The 19,717-nt window shown below is 43.8% G+C and overlaps 1 protein-coding gene across 2 annotated transcripts in view; it reads right to left on the bottom strand.

The window, feature by feature from the left end:
* Positions 1-19,717, bottom strand: part of LOC105919475 (teneurin-3-like) — a 457,194-nt gene that overhangs the window by 369,661 nt on the left and 67,816 nt on the right. For both annotated transcript variants that reach the window (XM_036136710.1, XM_036136711.1), the window contains exon 2: positions 12,241-12,314. The gene's annotated coding sequence lies outside the window, so the exon portion shown is untranslated. The remainder of the gene's footprint in view (positions 1-12,240; positions 12,315-19,717) is intronic.

Raw genomic sequence — 19,717 nt, 5'->3', positions numbered from 1 at the left:
TGGCCCAAACGACTCCACATTGCTAAGAGATGGACCTGTTTCGGTTTAATTTGTATGTTATCTAAACCATGACAAGCCCTTTTTGGGCAATAATCTAAAGCTTGGAACACCACACTACTCCAGACATTTGAATTGAAAAAGCTTTCTGGATGGGAAGCGAAACGTCTTCAAACTTGGAGAAACAAAAAAGTCCAGTTGTTTTGATTTTTAACTTTTTTGGAATGATCATGACCTGGATGACTGAGAATCTCCACCAGCATATTAATTATGTAAAACTTGTTTGGATTATAGAAAACAAGTTATTTAAAAATCAGTTATAGCATCCAGAAAACATGCCAAACAGAAAGCTAAAAACAGTGCAAAGAAAAAGTAGGCACAGGTAGGTTTAGAATAAGTTCTTTTGCTTCAGTGACAAAAATAGACCTAAATAATTTCAGACAATTGCTGGTTTGAGATCCCCCATTACTTTTCTGTACAGCAGCAGGACACAGTATGCATGTGTGTATGTTCTATTATTAGCATGAAGAACACGCTTTCCAGGCTGAAGTGAACCATTTGCCATCTGAGACAATGTCCCTGGAGAATGTTCGCTGTAGCTGTTCAGTCACATATCTATCTATCTATCTATCTATCTATCTATCTATCTATCTATCTATCTATCTATGCGTTCGTCTGTCCGTCCGTCATAACTATTCCCTCTGATTGTATAGGCTCATATTTATGTATTGAAATGTTGAAATGGCATGAGTGGAAGCAGGTGAGGCACACATAGATGCATTACTCTAATATTGTATTGAGTAAAATGCTTTAATTCAGCAACCAAAACAATGTCAGTGTTGTTATCATAAAAAAAACACACTGAAGTAAAGGTGAAGAATAAAGAGATAATATTATCTCCTGAAGATAATAGTTCCAGAACAGGAAACAAAGGAGGAAAAACACATTTGTGTTAATTTCAAGTGAAAAAAGTGATTCCTTAGAGCTTGTTTTTTTATTTACTTGAATTCTCCCTCATTATTTTGTCTCCCTTAATGTTCATTCCTATTATATGTCTGCTGTGTATCTTCTATTTTAAAATATTTCTGTGAGGCATCTGAACTTGATATTGCCATCACAGCTACAAAATGAGATGAATGCAATTAGTTGGCTCAAACATTCTTTATGAGCAAATGGACAATGGGGAGTTCCACAAAAGCTCACCCAAAACAAGCATTTCAGCAAATCTTGGAAGTTTGTAGCTTAGGGCATGGCTGAAAGGGGTGCACAACACTATCTATACACATGTGTAAAAGTCACAGCTACATTTTTTTTCTCAGTGCAGTCTCTGAACATGAAATGTATCTATCACTCTGCCGATTGCACACAGTGATCGTTTATTACTTCATGTAGTCAATGAAATGCTGAATGTGTTATGAATCTCAGGAGTCGGACCCGGTAATTCACACAACACCAAGAGTGCGTTAAAATGAATTTATTAAAAGTAACGTAGCTGAAAAGGCAAGCCTCAGGGAACATGACTGGTTGCTTTGAAAAGGAGAGAGACAGGTTAGTGGCTGTGAGCTTACAGAGGGAAATTACTGCTGCACAAGAAAAGCCCTAACCTTAATTGGATCCGTAAAGGGCGTTGAATCCAAAACAGAGTCCTTTCTCCTGAAGGGGGGCAGGCGATAGGGGAAAACACAGAGGCAGTCCAGAGTTGTGCACGGAGAATCGAGAGAGGGCAGAGGCACAACAGGGTAAATCCAACAGGTCCAGTCCAAGTCCGTTTCCTAGGTCCAAAATCCAATTTCCAACAGGCAGAGGTACAGAGAAGACTGAGCAGAGAGGCAGGGTCGAGGGGCAGGCAGAGGTCGTTGTCCAGAAACTGAGAACCGATGAAGAGACCGACAAGGGCAAGGCAACAGGCAGGAATCCAGAGAACACTCAATGGCCAATCCAAAACAGCAGATACTTTGGCGCGATCCATGGAGATCTTGTTTGGGGAGATGACATAACCCAGGGATGTGGTGGAAAACTGATGAAACTCACACTTCTCCGCCTTTACGAATAGATGTTCTGAAGAAGGCGGAGATGTAAGGAACGGACATGTTGTTGGTGGGTCTCCAGGTCTTTAGAGAAAATCAGGATGTCATCTAAATAAACATAGACGAAATGACCAATCGTGTCCCATAATACTTCATTAACAAGGGCTTGGAAAACAGCAGGGGCATTGGTTAATCCGAAAGGCATAACCAGATACTCATAATGTCCCGTAGGTGTGTTAAATGCAGTTTTCCATTCGTCTCCTTCACGAATGCGCACCAGATGATAAGCGTTTCTTAGGTCCAACTTGGTGAAAATGCAGGAACCTTGAATAACATCAAAAGCCGAATCCATCAGTGGTAGGGGGTAATGATTCTTGACAGTAATGGCGTTTAAACCCCGATAATCTATACATGGACGGAGGGATCCATCCTTCTTGCCAATGAAGAAGAAGCCTGCACCTGCAGGAGATGAGGAAGATCTAATGATGCCTGCCCTTAATGCTTCCTGAACATACTTTTTCATGGCCTCGTGTTCCAGGGCTGATAGAGAATAAGTACGACCTCTAGGAGGCATGGTTCCAGGAAGCAGATCGATAGGGCAGTAATAATGGCGGTGAGGAGGTAAAGCAGTAGCTCTATGTTTATTAAAAACCTCCTTCAAATCCTAGTACTGCTCTGGAACCTTGGTAAGGTCAGGATAAGTCTCCTCATTACTGATTTTGCAACTGGTGCCACCCCAGCCTTAGTTAAACACCCTGCTAAACATTCTTCTCAGAATCAGAATCTCAGAATACTTTAATAATCCCAGAGGGAAATTACTTTTGTTACACGCTCCAGATATTCAAACATTTATATATATATATATATATATATATTTACAACATTCTACACAAAGTATATGGATATATATATATCCATTTTCCAAACCACTTAATCCCTCATGGGGTCGCAGGGGTTGCTGGTGCCTATCTCCAGCGTTCACTTTTGGGTACACCCTGGACAGGTCGCCAGTCTGTTGCAGGGCAACACAGAGAGACAAACAGGACAAACAACCATTCACACCTAAGGACAATTTGGAGAAGCCAATTAGCCCAACAGTCATGTTTTTGGACTGTGGGCGGAAGCCAGAGTACCCAGAGAGAACCCACACATGCACAGGGAGAACATGCAAACTCCATGCAGAAAGACACGAACCCAGGACCTTCTTGCTGCAAGGCAACAGCGCTACCCACTGCGCCACTGTGCAGCCACACACACACACACACATATATATATATATATATATATATATATATATATATATATATATATATATATATATATATATATATATATATATATATATATATATATATATATATATATATATATCCAAATAAAGTGATAGTGTGCAAGAACAGTGCAAAGAATGCATAAATGTCAGTTACAAAGGGGGAGGGGGGGGGGGGTCTGAATCACTGAGGGAGGCGTTGTAAAGATTGATGACCACAAGCAGGAATGATTTCCTGTGACGCTCTATGGTGCATCTGGGTGAGAGGAGTCTTCTGCTGAAGGAGCTCCTCTGCTGGGCCAGTGTGTCATGGAGAGGGTGTGAGACATTGTCTAAGATGGACTTAGATCTGAACATAGAGTGTTCTTAGATGAGCATCCTCCTCTCTGCCACGGTCGTCAGAGTGTCCAGTTCCTCCCCCACAACATCACCGGCCCTCCTGATCAGTTTGTTTAGTCTGCGACCCTCAGCCCACTGCCCCAGCATGTGACAGCAAAGAAGAGTGTGCTGGCAACAACAGACTCATAAAACATCCTCAGCATCGTCTCACAGATGTTAAAGGACCTCAGCCTCCTCAGGAAAAAGAGTTGGCTTTGGCCCCTTTTGTAGACCGCCTCGTTGTTTCTAGTCCAGTCCAGCTTATTGTTAAAGTAAACTCCCAGGTACATATACTCCTCCACAATGTCCACAGGGACTCCCTGGATGGAAACAGGGGTCCCAGGTGTTTTAGTCCTCCTCAGATCCACTATTAGCTCCTTAGTCTTTGTCACGTTGAGCTGCAGATGGTTTAGCTCACTCCAAGTGACAAAGTTGCCCACCACAGTCCTATATTCACTCTCATAACCCTTTTCAATGCAGCCAACTATTGCTGAGTCATCAGAAAACTTCTGAAGGTGGCAGGTGAAAAGGGTGAAAAGGGTGAAGAGGAAGGGGGAGAGGACAGTCCCCTGAGGGGCCCCAGTGTTGCTGACCACCCTTGTCAGACACACAGTTCTGTAGGCGTACAAACTGTGGTCTGCCCGTCAGGTAATCATCAATCCAGGACACGATGGGGGCCTCCACCTGCATTGCCATCATCTTCTCACCCAGTAGAGCCAGACGGATGGTGTTGAAAGCACTGGAGAAATCAAAAAACATGATTCTCACAGTGGTCGCCGGCTTGTCCAGATGAGTGTAGACTCTGTTCAACAGGAAGATGATGCTGTCCTCAACTCCCAGGCGGGGCTGGTAGGCGAACTGTAGTGGATCAGTGAAGGGCCTGACCATGGGCCTTAGCTGCTCCAGGACTAGCCTCTCAAAGGCATGATGTGGGACGTCAGTGCCACCGGTCTGTAGTCCTGAGGGCCGCTAGGACGCGGCGTCTTTGGCACAGGAACAAGGCAGGACATCTTCCACAGCACAGGGACTCCCTGGAGGTGCAGGCTCAGGCTGAAGAGTAGGCTAAGTACTCCACACAGTTGGTAGGCACAAGCTTTGAGCACTCATCCCACTCCACACATCCCTCAAGTTGTTGGTCTGGAGTTTATTCTCCAGCTTCTGACCAGCCTTGGATCTCCTTCAGCCTCCAGTTAATGTGAGGGTTGTGCTTAGCTAACCAGGTAGCACCTAGGACCACGGGGAGATCAGGAGATTTAATGGTTGTGAAGGCCAAACTTTCAAAATGATTAGCCCCAATGCAGAACAGGACAGGAGCAGTCTGGGAACGAGATTGATTTAAAACATGCCCATCCAGAGCTAAAACCTTACGTTTGGTCTCTGCAGGGACCAACTGAATGCCTAAACTGTGAGCAAATGATTCGTCCATAAATTCTGTGTCGGTACCAGAGTCAATAAACACAGAAAAAGAACGTTCTTGTACCTAGATGGTGGCTGGAAAGGTATAATCACTGATAGAGGACTGTGTGCGACATTGGCTCAGTAGCAGCCTTCGTATTGCTACTGAGTCAGGTCTTTTAACAGGACAATCCAGGATGAAATGTCCCTTCTGTCCACAATATATGCAGAGTTTCAGTCTCCTGCGGCGATCCTTCTCCTCAGTCGATAGACGGCTCCTTCCAAGCTGCATGGGTTCCTCCATGGAAGTCCCTCTGTAGAATCCTTAGGAGGAGAAAGGTGAGCAACAGGATTTACTGACCTCATGAAAGTGACTTCGACTGGTGTAGGGCTCTCTCTCTTCTCTTTGTCTCTCTGCCAATCTGAGATCAACACAAGTAGCCAAATCCTCCAATTCTTTAAGGGAGGCAGGAAGATCCTGTGTAGCCAGAGCATCCTTTATTCTTTCATCCAATCCTTCCATAAACACATCCATCAAAGCCTCCTCATTCCATCTGCTCTCTGCAGCAATAGTGTGAAATTCTACTATGTAGCTGGCCATAGGTCCAGTGTTGTATAAAGTACTGAAATCTCAGAGTCAAGTAAAAGTATAGGTACCTCTCCAAAATATGACTTTGGTAAAAGTCAAAGTTACTGACTGAAATGTTACTTGAGTAAAAGTCTTAAAGTATCTGAAATGTCTTGTACTTAAGTATGAAAATTACTGTAAAAATAGATGTACTCAAGTAATGTAATGAAAAGTATAAGTAAAAAGTAAAACAAGGTAAATGCAATTTGAATGACATGTTTTATATTATGGTAAACTTTGAAGGTCAAATTCACTTAAAATAATATAATCAACCAAGTGCAGGAGAAATTTAGACCAAGTTTAGACAGAAAATACAACCTTTTTGTAAGCTTTCAGTTTTCCTTCTTCAAGTAAGGTCAGTGCTATGCACTTTAAAGTTGTACACAACCAAGTGCAGGCAAAGGGGGTGTATACTAAGACCATGGTTAAGTGATAAACCAGGCTTAGTTAACCTGCAGGAAGTGGTAAACCTGCTAATAGATACACCTGTAACGTTATCAGAAGGTGGGGTCAAAACACTTGCGCGTCTCTCTCGCTCAATCTCGCTTTTTTTTGTCCTGAGTAACTAAACCAAACGTTAAAAATGTATTGGAGTAAAAGTACGCAATTAAGTTCGTAAATATAGTGAAGTAAAAGTGAAATTTATCAAAAAAAATTGTACTCGAGGAAAATATAAAGTACTCCTTAATATACTTAAGTACAGTAGTGAAGTATTTTTACTTCGTTACTATACAACACTGCATAGGTCTGCCTCCTTGGTGGGTTCTCATCAGGGCTCTAACCGCCTCTCGTTCTGGAAGTACTGGGTCGAACACCCGAATCAGTTCCTCAGAAAATGCTTTGAAAGAGCCACAGCGATGAGATCTTCTCTGCCACTTGGCAGTTCCCCAGGACTTAGCCTTGCCTGACAGCAACAAGATGACATAAGCTACTTTGGAGTATTCTGTGGGAAAGGAGGAAGGCTGAAGTTCAAACTGAATCTCACATTGGGTGATGAATGGGCGACACTGATCGGCCTCTCCCTTAAACACTTCTGGGGGAGACAATCTGGGTTCGCGGGCGGGTGCAGAAACTAGAACCTCGGTTGCGGGATTAACACAAGCATTTTTTCTTTCGTTCTTTTGTGTTTTTCTTTGTCTTTCTTGTTTTTCTTTTCTTTTTATTTTGCCCAGCTTTTTTAAGGTCCCACTGCAGCATTTCAACCAGGTAGAGGTCTTGACATGGTTCATATAATTTAGAAATGTATGTAGCTAATTTAAATCAATCCACAGATTTTGCCACAAGAACGCTCAAACATACAGACAGACAACAAGAGCTAACCCAGAAGCTTGTTGATTACTACAAAAGCGAAAGCTCAATATGCAACCTGCAAAGGGACATTTATCTAAATATTTCCCAAACTTCACCTGAGGTCATGAGACATGTATCCTAGCCAAAAAAAGAAAGGGTCTTGGATACAAGCAGCTGAAATCAGCTTCATTTGTAGAGTGGCTGGGCTCACCCGTACAGAAGCTCTGTTATCCGAGCAGAGCTAAGACAAGAGACATTGCTTCTCCACATCCAAACAAGTGAGTTGAGATGGTTCAGGGATCTAATTTGGAAAATTAGATCCCTGATTTTTGGAAAAGGAGATGGACAGATGGATTGAGTGTTCTTTTGCAGCAATGTGAGTGCTGCTCATGTCTGTTGTGTTGCAGAGAACAAATCAATTCACTAGTCCAGCCACCAATGATCATGAGATATGGATCATGACCAAAAGAACAAGAACCCATATACAGGCAGCCAAAATTAATTTTCTCCATATGGTGACTGAACCCAGCCTTAGAGAATGTGTGAGGAGCTCCATCATCCAGTGGAAGCTCAAAGTAGTTGTTGCCTCTGTAAATGTAAAAAATTGTCGTGCATCCTGATTTTAAGAGAGCTCTGACTTTAAAGGACAAAGAACAGCAGAACATCCCTCATGAATGGGACTTGGTTGAAAAACAAAATAGGCATTCCCTCAGTTCTAATTTGCTGACCTACCATTTTACAACATGTATGGCTGAAATCCCACAACAACTATTAGCTCTGCAGTTCTCTAATTAATATGGGAGGTGTTGCTGTGAGTCCCAGAGGCCGGAGAGGTAAAAGCTTAATTGGAGGAGAGGAGAACTAATCCCAAGTCTTTTAAAGGCCACGCATATATCTGACTTTGATTTAGAAGTTTTAGGATGAAACTCCCAAATAAAAACAGCTTACAAATAAAGCACAAAGTTTTGCTTTCATTTACAGAAACTGCAATCGAACGTGTTATAAATTAGCTTGAATTATTGTTTAACATTTTGTTTTAGGTTCACTTTGAACTCTAAAACCCAGTAAAACAGCCTAATCAATGTAAAATTCTACATGTACATAATTACCTGGTTGACTGCACCTTATTCTTTTGCACCATTTAAAATATGTACAACCTTATATACCTAGAAATGTACATTCTTGCAATTTTAACTTTTACAGTCTACACACATCCATTTGTATTTATTTTCCCCTATAGTTTTTTTTAATTGTTTATGTGCTATATTTTTAAGCTGTGAACTTTGCACGTAATTTCATGCTACAGTGTACTGTTGAATGACAATAAAGAAATATTGAATCTGGAATTGTATTTGCTATGGTTTAATGTTGAGATTTGTTGAAATGAGAGAGCTAAGTGGATCAAACCCAACCAGGTACCAGTGACAGGAAGAAGGACCTGCAGAAACAAGCAGGCCAGCTGACAGCTTTGCTGGGGCCTGGGACAACGCAGTCTTTTTGGGCACCCCCTCTACACCTGCCGCCACCACACACACACACACACACCAAAAAAAGTTAACTTAACTGTATACTTCATGCCCTGGAAATCTCTGTATTTTATATTGGATATTTTCAACCCATCTATTGAATTTAGTGCATTAGTTGATCTTTTCTTCATAAGAGAACAGCAAGCACTGCAGCCAAAATATGGCCTTTTTTGACCTGCTGTATATTAGTCAGTCCCTAACAAATGTTTTCCCTTTCCATTGCAAGAGGTAGAATATGTTAGACACTGTGGGAATTCTCTGCCCTCTGAATCTCTGAGAAAGGCTTCCTTTTTGCCATTAAACGCACAACATTTACTCAATCAGAATCAGTCAGTTATGTTGGCCATAACGCGGGATCATTGGAATTAACGCTGTGATCCATCTCTGAGCGACTATGCTCAGACGATCCAATCGCGCAGCAAGCCCCCCCACCTGCACTTTTTCAAATGCTTAGATAAATTTGTTGTGTTTCCACTGAATTTAACTGGCTTTTTACAAAACATACAGCTTGATTTCATTTACGGTATTAAAAAATAGCCAAACGGTGCTTCTTTCTCTCTTCATGTTTTTGAGAGAGAGCTGGGTGGGCGGGCCAGACTGAGCCTGCTTGCTGATTGGCTGGCGCCGCTGAGCCATGTACCAGAGGGGAGGGGGAGCAGCAGACTGCTGTGACGCAGACAGCGCTGACTGCAACAGACGCGGACACGTTGGGGAAGCTGCTGCAGTCGTGCGTGCACACTGACTGACACTCTGACCATTTGTCAGAGTGTCAGTTTTGGGCCCCCCCCCCCTCTGTCCTGGGCCCGGGACAACCGACCCGTTTGTCCCCCCCTGTCGGCGGGCGTGGAAACCAGTATGGACTATTTTAGTCAGATGTTTTAGCTTTTTTATTGCACAGTTTCCTACTCCCTCTGTCATACTATTTGTTGCACGAATACTTTGAAACTTTACAGTTTGCCTCCACATTCCCTCTCAAGATGCACACAATCAAGCTATTATCCTTAAATGCATTTATAATATGTACTAGAACCCAGAGAGTTGTCCAGATGTGAGACTCATCTAGCTCTGCTTTTCTCTAATGTCCAAACTTCACATCTCGTCAGTGTATTCAAACACAAGAATCGTTCATTAGACTGCCCAGCAAGACTAAATCATAATTTTATTTGTACTTGGGATAAAAATAAGCAGTTGAAATACAAATCAGTGAGCCAATGATGCTAAAGTGGATCAAAAAGATACATAATTTTTATATTTTTCACAAATGAAAAGTGTGTTGTACACTTTTACTCAGTCCCACATATATAGTGCTCTCTAGAACCACTCTTTACGATAATTCCAGCTGCAAGTCTTTTAGGGGATGTTACCACTAGCTTTGCACATCAACAGACTGAAATGGTGTCTCATTGTTCTCAAGCTCAGTAACGTTTCATGGAGAGCATCTTTCAAAAGTATGTTTAAGTTTCAAACCATCAACCATTTCTAGCCACAGATTGCCATCTAGGTTTAGTTCTGGACTTTAAATAGGCCATTACAACACACAAATATACTTTGACCTAAACCATTCCATTGCAGCTGTATGTTCAGGCTTATTGTCCTGCTGGAAGGTGAACCTCTGCTCCAGTTTTAGGTTGTTTGCTCGCTCTAAGAGGATTGTTTTGGCTTTTCTTCAGCATTGTCTTTTTTGGCCAAATTTCCTGACAGGCCAGATTTGACAAGTGCAAGAATAATAGCTGCTCTTGTCAACAGGTTCTTTTAGCTGAGCTGTGTTGTTTTGCAGCTCCTCCTGAGTTACCATGGGCATTTTGGTTGCTTCTTTGATCAATGCACTTCTTATCTAGCCTGCCAGTTTAGGTGGACAGAGATGTCTTATTATCTTTTTAGTTTTGTTGTCTTCTCTGAGAAGATGGATTGAGCAGAGCTCAGTGAGATGTTCAAGGCTTAGGATATTGTTGGATGGACCCACCGGTACTGGAATGGAAGTGCTGGCCAGACCTTCTGAGACAGGAGTGGAAACTTTGTGATGACAGTGTTGTCTGAAGTGAGGGATTGTGATAGTGATGGGGGAGGGGCAGATGTGTGCTGGATCCTCCGGAGCTGGAGTGGAGGCATTGACCGGACCCTCAGAGACAGATATGGAAATGGACTGGAGTTGTGGGTGACGTGGAGATTGTTGAAAAGCTCCACCAATGCAGTCTTCCGCTCCCATTCTACCTCCAACAGCTTCTCAAGGCCCAAATAAGGGAGCAGAGGATGCCACTCCCACAGCAAACATACCATCTATAGATACACTTAAACACCTCTATGGGTAGCAGGCATCAGCCACAGTTTTAACATATAGTTTAACAGTTTCCTTGAACTTAACAAAAAGATTCCTCTGAAAAAAAATGCCTGCTGGTCCCAGGTGGTTGTGTTCCTCTGTCAAGATTCAGTTTGGTAAGGCCTGAGATGCACCAGCAAAGTGAGCCTATATACTGTGAGGAGGTATGGTTTTAATGACTTCAGGTGTGTCATTCATGTGGAGCTGCTGAGAAGGAAGGGTAAGCAAGGGGGCTGTGAAAGAGCTGAACCCCTGAGTTCATTTAAATTAAGGTTAAAAACCTATTTACATAGAGTTGCTTTTAAATGTTAATGTTCAATTCAAACTGTTGTAGTTCACTGAAACTTCAAGAGATTAAGTTTGTAGACCAACCTATCTTGACCTGCAGCTACTATTCCACTGCGTTGTGCTGTCCTCCGTAGGTTTTCCCTTCCTTGAATTATCTTGTTACTGAAATATGGTTTACAAATAAACCTGCCTTGCCTTGCTTTACAGAAAGAAGGCTAATTTACATGGAGGAGCTAAGAAGAGCATAGAAAAACTGAATTCATGGAAAATATAAATACCTAAGGGGAAGAAACTAGAATATAAAGGGAACAGAATACAGGAGTAAACTACGAAACTGAGCGCAAAGAAGTAAGTAATAAGGGAAGAATCTAGAACATGACGAACAAGAGAAAATAAGACCCACCTGGAGGTTGTGACATTGTCACAAACAGAGCTGAGTCAAAGCCATTCATTTGGGTCCCTTAATAAGGTTGCAGCAGGTGCAACACTCAGTTATGTTTTTTAATAGATTTTTGCAAGAAATGTGGATAAAACATAAAACATTTGTTACCTTTTTGCCCAAGGGATTTTTGGATGAAACAATTCATAAATATATATAAATACATCCAGTTTATTTCAACAATTCTAACAATACAACCCTAAAATTGTTACATGCTTTAATTATGCTCAACTGACTGTTGAGCAACCCTTATTTCCTCTAACATGCACGCACACCCACACTGCTGCCAGAGTCCTCCACCAGAAACAGCTTTCTCTCAAGAGCTGCCTTCCAAAAGCACTTGACAAGAGCAGAAATTGGCAATTCATTCCGTTACAGCACTTGCTCATTTTCCCCTAACCCACCCCCCTTACTTTTTATTGATCACAATCACTTGTTCCCTGCACGTGTTCAAATCATAGAGTGGCTGCCTTTTCCCCCTCCTCAACTCCAACAAGAATAGTCTAATCAAGGCAAACTGGCACTAATCTTCTCTTTATCCACTGGGACATTTACAAAGATGTGCAGAAAGAACAATTTCAATAAAAGTGAACAGGACAGAAAGCAAAGCACATTGAAAAGAGATAGACAATGTTACTATGAGTCCCAGATGGAGAGACAGTGAATGAATGTCAGTAAAACCCACCAACTTGTTGAGTGGTCTAGCAGCTGAATGGCACCGGTGCCTTTCCAGATTTCATCATTATCTTCTTTTCAAATCTGAAAACACAATGGAAAAACAATCCTGGATTAAAATTCAGAAAACCAGAAACAAAAATTGACTGTGTATGATGCAAACATTTTCCTGAAGCTTTTAAAGGACCTCTATTGATACGTCTATTCTATTAGGGGTGATACTGATCTACCACCACACTGAAGCACCACAATATTTCTCTTCTAAGCAAGCGTGCACACTATCTGACTATGGAGCATTAGTCCTCATGTGGTAAAATAAGTTTAAAGTAATGGCAAAAAGTGTGCTCTAAGCTTAGATTTCTGTATTTATGTTTTAATCTGATATTTTGAAGTCAGTTGCTGCACTTTGTCTGTTAACAGAGTTGAGTAAATTAAACTGCTGGTTGAGGTGGCTGACAGCAACAATGCTCAGTTCTGTTAGTATTTAAAAACCATCCCTCTTTCCATTACCATACATACTTGTCCTACACATCTGCAGTGGTTCTTTTAGAAGAAGCAGGGACTCTACACAGGTCACCAGTCCATCTCAAGTATGCACAAGACAAGCCACTGCAGTTTTAATCCAAAAAGTCCTGTTTGTGGACAATGGGAGTACCCAATAGAAATCTCATGCACCACTGCTGGGGAATCAACACACAGGAGGGAACATGTAAACCTCATGTAGTGCTACCATAAGTAGCAACAGTGCTACCAACCACTGTGCAGTGTGCGTTGAAAAACACAGCTTTTAAATAGTTTTCATTTTGTCTGTATTTTCACTCCTTACACTGAATAGAGATTCATTAAAACTTAAATGTGCAGGAGGTATAAAACCTTTATTTGTGAAAACAAAAAGGCACATTTTCCAGATCCAAACACCCAAAAGGTTAGTCATTCTCTTGACCCACGGAGCTGTTCTCTAAACCATAAAACCTATAAGGTAGTGGAAAGCATAGCAAAATCCCATCCAACACAACTCTTTTTTATTTCAGGCATAGGTTGTGCCATTCAAACTATTTGAACAGGCAGTAGAAAGGTAAAAAGATAGCACAATAATAGTCATGATGTTATCTGAGCTGACAACACTGGAATCTCTTCCTTATCTTAGACATGATGGGCGTTATCTCTGTTTGCAGGTCTTGATAAAGTTGGTGGCGTAAGAATGAAGCCCTCAACAGCAACTCATTCTTATTTCACATGTTTGAAAACGTTTAGCTGTGTCAGGGCTGATTATTGGGCTTCTAAATGAATCCACTGACAGAAGGTATCTAGCAGATATCTGAATAACTAAGTGTGGTTTCTTGATGGTCAGATGGAGCTGAATTAATGCACCACTTTGGATTTGATAAAATTGTTCCATTTTTCAAATAGAAATGAATGCAAAAAAATTCCGTCTACGGTTATTTGCTTAGTCTTCCTTCTTGAGAATATAAGTTCAGACATTACACTTCCTCTCTGATGTCACTGCTTTTGATATGCAAACCTGGTTGCACAAGTATCTTGTAGCAGGGGTTCCCAAACCTTCAGCCTACAACCCCCAATATAACACTGCCAGAGATTGGTGACCCAATTCTGTCGAGTGGGATTCTTAAAATGATCATTATTTGGAAATTGTGTAAATAAAGTTGCGCAATTACAAGAATACAGTGAACATGGAGAAAGTATCACATCAAAAATGGGGGTGTAATCTCTACAATTAAAATGTCAATTAAAATATCTTTTTCACACCACAGGCAATGGCACAAGTCATTTAGTCACTGATTTTGTCAAACTTTGACTATTGCCCTGTAATCTGGTCCAGTGCAACAACAGAAATATTAAAACTACAATTGTTACAAAACCGAGCCGCTTGCAGTGCCTTGAGATGTAATTATAGAACTAATGTTAAATTCATGCATAGCTAATTAAATTGGTTTTATGTTAAAGGTAGGCTTCTATATTCATTATGTTTATTTATCAAAAATATCATATTAACAAAGTCACCTTTTATCATTTATAGGAACTTAGAATTTAGTGCGAGCAAACACACTTACCTTACAAGACATGCTAGTGCTGGTAATTTCACTAAACCAACAGTAAAAACTAATGCCATTATCCAGACTGTTCTCTATAGAGGAATGTATCAGTGGAACATATTACTTAAATATACAGTATTTCACAAATAAAAACTAATGTTCTATTTAAAGAATCATCAAAGCAATATATATTGAAACAAGAATGAAATAAATTATCATTGGTTATGTATATATCTGTAAATGTGTAGGTATGTATATATATGTATATACTGTATGTGTGAAAAAAATTAAAAATAGGTACCATTTTCTTTCCCCCTTATAACTATCGTATCTGTGAGCTGTTAGTGGAGTTAATTATCCAGTTCCCTGTCTAAAACATGCGGCCACTCTGCCTGATGTGGCTTGTTCAAGCAGGAATGACGTTAAGGAGTCTCTTTTAGCTGGCATCAAGAAGACTCACCTAGTTTTCCACTGCCTCCTTCCGGCTCTGCAGCCAACTGTTCTCACCAGCCCCTCCTGTTAAAGGCAGCTGATCCTTAGTTAAACAGTCTTTTTAAGCAATTGCCGTTCCATATTGCTGGGCACCGGGTGTCACTAATTTTCCCAGGAAACCCAAGATTTCCTGGTTTTGTTATCCAAATTTTTAAAGCAATTTTTTTTCTCTTCAACGCGGAATCTTGTGTTTTTTATTTTTGAAGATTACTTGCTCTTGAAACCACTGGGTTTAGATGTTAATCTCTTAATATATTCAATGTTAATCTCTGTCTGCGATATGAACCCTTGAAGGTCCAGCAGAGAACCAACAGCCTTCATCTTTTTTATAACCCTCTTATTATCCATTGTGCCTCACGCGCTTTCACATCAGTCAGATGTACTTGTTTGTTCTTTCTATTTTCTACTTCTTATATTAGTCTATCAGACAAAAATCCCAATTACACATAATAAAATGATGTTTGTTGTTGTAATGTGACAAAATGTAAATAAATCCTTTTATGTCTTCATGAAATCATGCTGCATTCACAAGTGATCAAAGTTTCTCCTTTCCAAAATCTCTTGTTGAATACACACGAGGTGCCTTTCTCAGCTACCTAAGCAGGTAGCTGTAGCCTTACGCCAGGAGCAGATGTCTTCAGGTGGTGTCCAACCTTCACTGGGTGTTTCAGCCCTAAACCACAACACCCTCCAGTTGGTGGGCCCGCAGTGAGTGGCCAGCTCACTGCCCATCTGCTCCTGGCTTCCAGCTTTCCTCCTCTCTCTTGCTCCAAATCCAGCATGAGGCACGTTCCGCCTCCTCCCCCATCCGACGAGCTGCCTCCTTTTTACTCCGCTCATCCATGCCTATGGCAGAAAGGAAGTTCCACGCAGACCTTGCTGGAAAGCCCCTGCACCCTATCTCCACAGGGAAGACCCACGCCTGCCAGCCTCTGTCTCGGCAGTCTTGGGCCAGCTGTTGATATTTTGCGGCCTTCCTTTCATGGGCCTCCTCGCACCCCTCCTCCCATGGTACTGTCAGTTCCACCAAGATTATCTTCCGCTCCTTGGATGACCACAGCACTATGTCAGGGCGGAGGGTTGTTTGCACCACCTCAGGAAACTGCAGCCTCTTCCCCACATCCACCCTCATCTCCCAGGAACTTGCGGCCTGGAGAATGCTAGTCCTTTTCCTCCTGGTGGACTGTGGTCTAGCAGCTCCTTCCTTGTGGAAGGTGATAGCTCTCTGTGCGGTCGTGTCGGCTGGCCTCTTCTTGACCCTCTCCCGCTCTATGGTGTCAGCCAATGAGAGGAGCACTTTGTCGTGGCGCCATCTATACCGCCCCTGGGTTAATGATGTTTTGCACCCGGACAGTATATGGGCCAAGGTCCCCCTCTTGCCACACAGCTTACAAAGTGGATCCTCTCTTAGACCCCATGTGTGGAGATGTACTGGGGAGGGGAGGGTATCATAAACAGACCGTAAAAGGAAGGAGATGCGATAGGGCTCCAGGCGCCACAGCTCCCTCCATGTGACTTTGCGCCTGGGCAAGTCCCATTTTGTCCAGGCTCCCTGGGAACCTTGCTGCACTGCTCTTGCTACTCGCTTCTCCTCCTCTCTGCTCCTCACTTCCATTTGCACCATGCCTCTCCTGGTTCCCGTGTTTGCACCTCCCCAGGTTTGGAACCGTGCAGAGCCGAGGCCTTGTCGGTGAATGCACTGGTTTCCCACTATGTCCCGCAACTTCAAGGAGCTGACTGCCTGGTCTACAGCTGCATTGGCAGCCCACTTGCGTCCAGATCTGGTTGTCATGCCAGCTTGACTGATGAGGTCATCGTTGGAATCCCTCAGACTTAGGACAACCCTGCATTTCGCCACCTTGTACTCCTCGACTACTGATGACAGGGGGAGTTGCAGTTGCCCCGACCTGATGTAAAGGCCCACTGATGAGAAGCTTGGGGGAATGCCTAGCCACCTCCGCAGGTGCTTGTTGGTCCTCCTCTCAATGAGCTCGACGGTGGTCATGGGAAACTCGTAGACTGTTAGTAGCCAAAGGAGCCTGGGCAAGAGGCCATGTTGATAAAGCCAGGTCTTGAACTTGCCCGGTAGCAAAGATTTGTCGATCTTCTTCAGCCACTCCTCAGTCTGCTTCACCGCCTCAGCTACGTTGGCACCATCCGTTAGTGACGCATTAAACCACTTTCCCAGGCATTTTACTGGATTGCCCTCGATGGGTGGGATGATCTCACCCTGGACTTGGAGACTGAACTTGCCGGTGACTCTGCCCTTCTTGATGACCATGCTCCTGGACTTCCTGGCCTTGAACAGCATCCCTGCCCAGGAGGCAACGCTGCCCAATGTATCCAGCACCCATCTTGCTTGGACATGCGTCACAGTAGTTACTGTGATGTCGTCCATAAACGCACGCAGTACTGGCTGCACAACACCAGATTCCAATCTAGGACCCCGGGTTATGCCCTCTGCAGCTGTTAGCAGTATGTTCATGCCCATAATGAACAAGATGGGGGAGATGGTGCACCCTGTTGGAATCCCCTTTTGGAGGTCCAGCCAGTTGGTGGTAAAAAGAGACGATGTAAATCTGAGTCGGAACCCGGCGAGGTAGTTTGAAATCAAGCCTCGGATTGTCTCAGGGATGAAATAATGGTCAAGTCCTTCTTGGATGAGATCATGTGGAATTGACCCATAAGCATTGGCTAGATCTAGCCAAATGACTGTTAGGTCGCTTTTCTTATGTTTTGCCTCATGGATCAGTTGCGTAATCATCGAGGTGTGTTCCAGACAGCCCGAAAAGCCTGGGATCCCACCTTTTTGGATGGAAGGGTTGATATAGTGGTTTTGCATCATGTAGGAGGTGATTCTTCGTGCCAGAACCGAGAAGAAGATCTTACACTCTACGTTCAGAAGAGAGATCGTCCTGAACTGGGAGATTGTGGATGACCCTTCCTCTTTCGGAACAAAGCATCCCTCGGCCAACTTCCAGCTGGGTGGAATTGTCCCCTTGGCCCAGATCTTCCTCATGGTTTTCCATAGCCTCTTGAGGAGCTTGGGGCATTTTTTGTATACTTTGTATGGTATACCACTTGGGCCAGGGGCAGCTGATGATTTGGCCTTGTGGACGACGTCCCGAACTTCTTGCCAGGTGGGTTCCTTCCCATTCAGCTCAATTGTTGGTTTCTCAGGCCTAGAGATATTGTGATTGGCCCCTAGACCCCGACTCCTGTTAGGGTCACCGTGGGCTTCAGCAAGGAACTCTTCAACCTCCATTTTTGTGCTGGAGAGTGAGCCAGATTTTTGTTGGCCTAGAAGAGACTTTGTGAAGCTGTATGGGTCCTTTATGAACTGAGATCTTCTCTTTTCTTTCTTCCGACGCTGCTTCCGGATGTTCTCTGCTCTTCTAACCCTGCACAGTTGTTCCCGGACCTTACTTGTCAGGTCTTTAATACCTTCCTTCTCGGTCGGTGAGCTGGTCTTGAACCGCTTGTTGAGGGCCTTTATCTCGCTTCTCAGGCGACGGATCTCCCTCTCCCTCCTGTTTGGCTGCTGCTGTAGTTGGCGCTGGCCTTTCCGCACCTTAGTGCCAAACCGCTCCTTTGCGAGGTTGTATACTATGGTTGTCAGTGCATCGATCTTCCTATGAACTGAGCCTGATGCAGTTGCTTCCAGGATGCCATCAAGGTCATCATCTAACTGCATCCAAGCACTACTGTCTGCCATCTTTGGCCAGTTAATCCTCTCTCTCCTTGCTAATTGGATTGGGGTGGTTGGAGGGGTGTTCCTCTGAGTTGGTCTCTGGTGCTGAGGCAGTTCAGTTGCGGAGAGATCTTCAGCACTGTGGGGTGCTTCCTGGCTGGAGTTCTCCAACGTCTGACCAGACCCTGGGTCTGTGCGCTGCTCTTGAGCTGCTGGTGTTCTGCACTTGGACCTACTCTGGTGTTGCTTTAAACCTCTGGTGCTTTTGCAGATCTTCCCACAATGGCACCTAACAGTGTATTCCACTCCAGTCAATGTAGATTGCTTGAGCTTACTCTTAGTCATGTTCCTTGTCCTGGCCGATACCGGTGTGTCCGTCCTGTTGAGTCCCTCTTCCGCCCCCCCTCTCGGGTGACTCTGGGGGTATTGCTTATCTGATTCATTCGTAGCTTGGGTGGTGCCCTCTTACGAGTGCTGCGCACAGGGTTGCTAGCCCTGCGTGCCCGCGCCAGTCTTTCCTGGAGGTCAGCTGTCTCTCCAGCGTCACCGACCTTTCTCGGTTGTCATCTAGTCTGGTTCCTAGACGTCACTGGTGACCCAGAATTGACTTGTTGAATACACACGAGGTGCCTTTCTCAGCTACCTAAGCAGGTAGCTGTAGCCTTACGCCAGGAGCAGATGTCTTCAGGTGGTGTCCAACCTTCACTGGGTGTTTCAGCCCTAAACCACAACACCCTCCAGTTGGTGGGCCCGCAGTGAGTGGCCAGCTCACTGCCCATCTGCTCCTGGCTTCCAGCTTTCCTCCTCTCTCTTGCTCCAAATCCAGCATGAGGCACGTTCCGCCTCCTCCCCCATCCGACGAGCTGCCTCCTTTTTACTCCGCTCATCCATGCCTATGGCAGAAAGGAAGTTCCACGCAGACCTTGCTGGAAAGCCCCTGCACCCTATCTCCACAGGGAAGACCCACGCCTGCCAGCCTCTGTCTCGGCAGTCTTGGGCCAGCTGTTGATATTTTGCGGCCTTCCTTTCATGGGCCTCCTCGCACCCCTCCTCCCATGGTACTGTCAGTTCCACCAAGATTATCTTCCGCTCCTTGGATGACCACAGCACTATGTCAGGGCGGAGGGTTGTTTGCACCACCTCAGGAAACTGCAGCCTCTTCCCCACATCCACCCTCATCTCCCAGGAACTTGCGGCCTGGAGAATGCTAGTCCTTTTCCTCCTGGTGGACTGTGGTCTAGCAGCTCCTT

Source organism: Fundulus heteroclitus, chromosome 5 (genome assembly GCF_011125445.2).
Source record: "Fundulus heteroclitus isolate FHET01 chromosome 5, MU-UCD_Fhet_4.1, whole genome shotgun sequence".
In the NCBI taxonomy this organism is placed as follows: domain Eukaryota; kingdom Metazoa; phylum Chordata; class Actinopteri; order Cyprinodontiformes; family Fundulidae; genus Fundulus; species Fundulus heteroclitus.
This window is presented reverse-complemented; position numbering and strand designations above follow the sequence as displayed.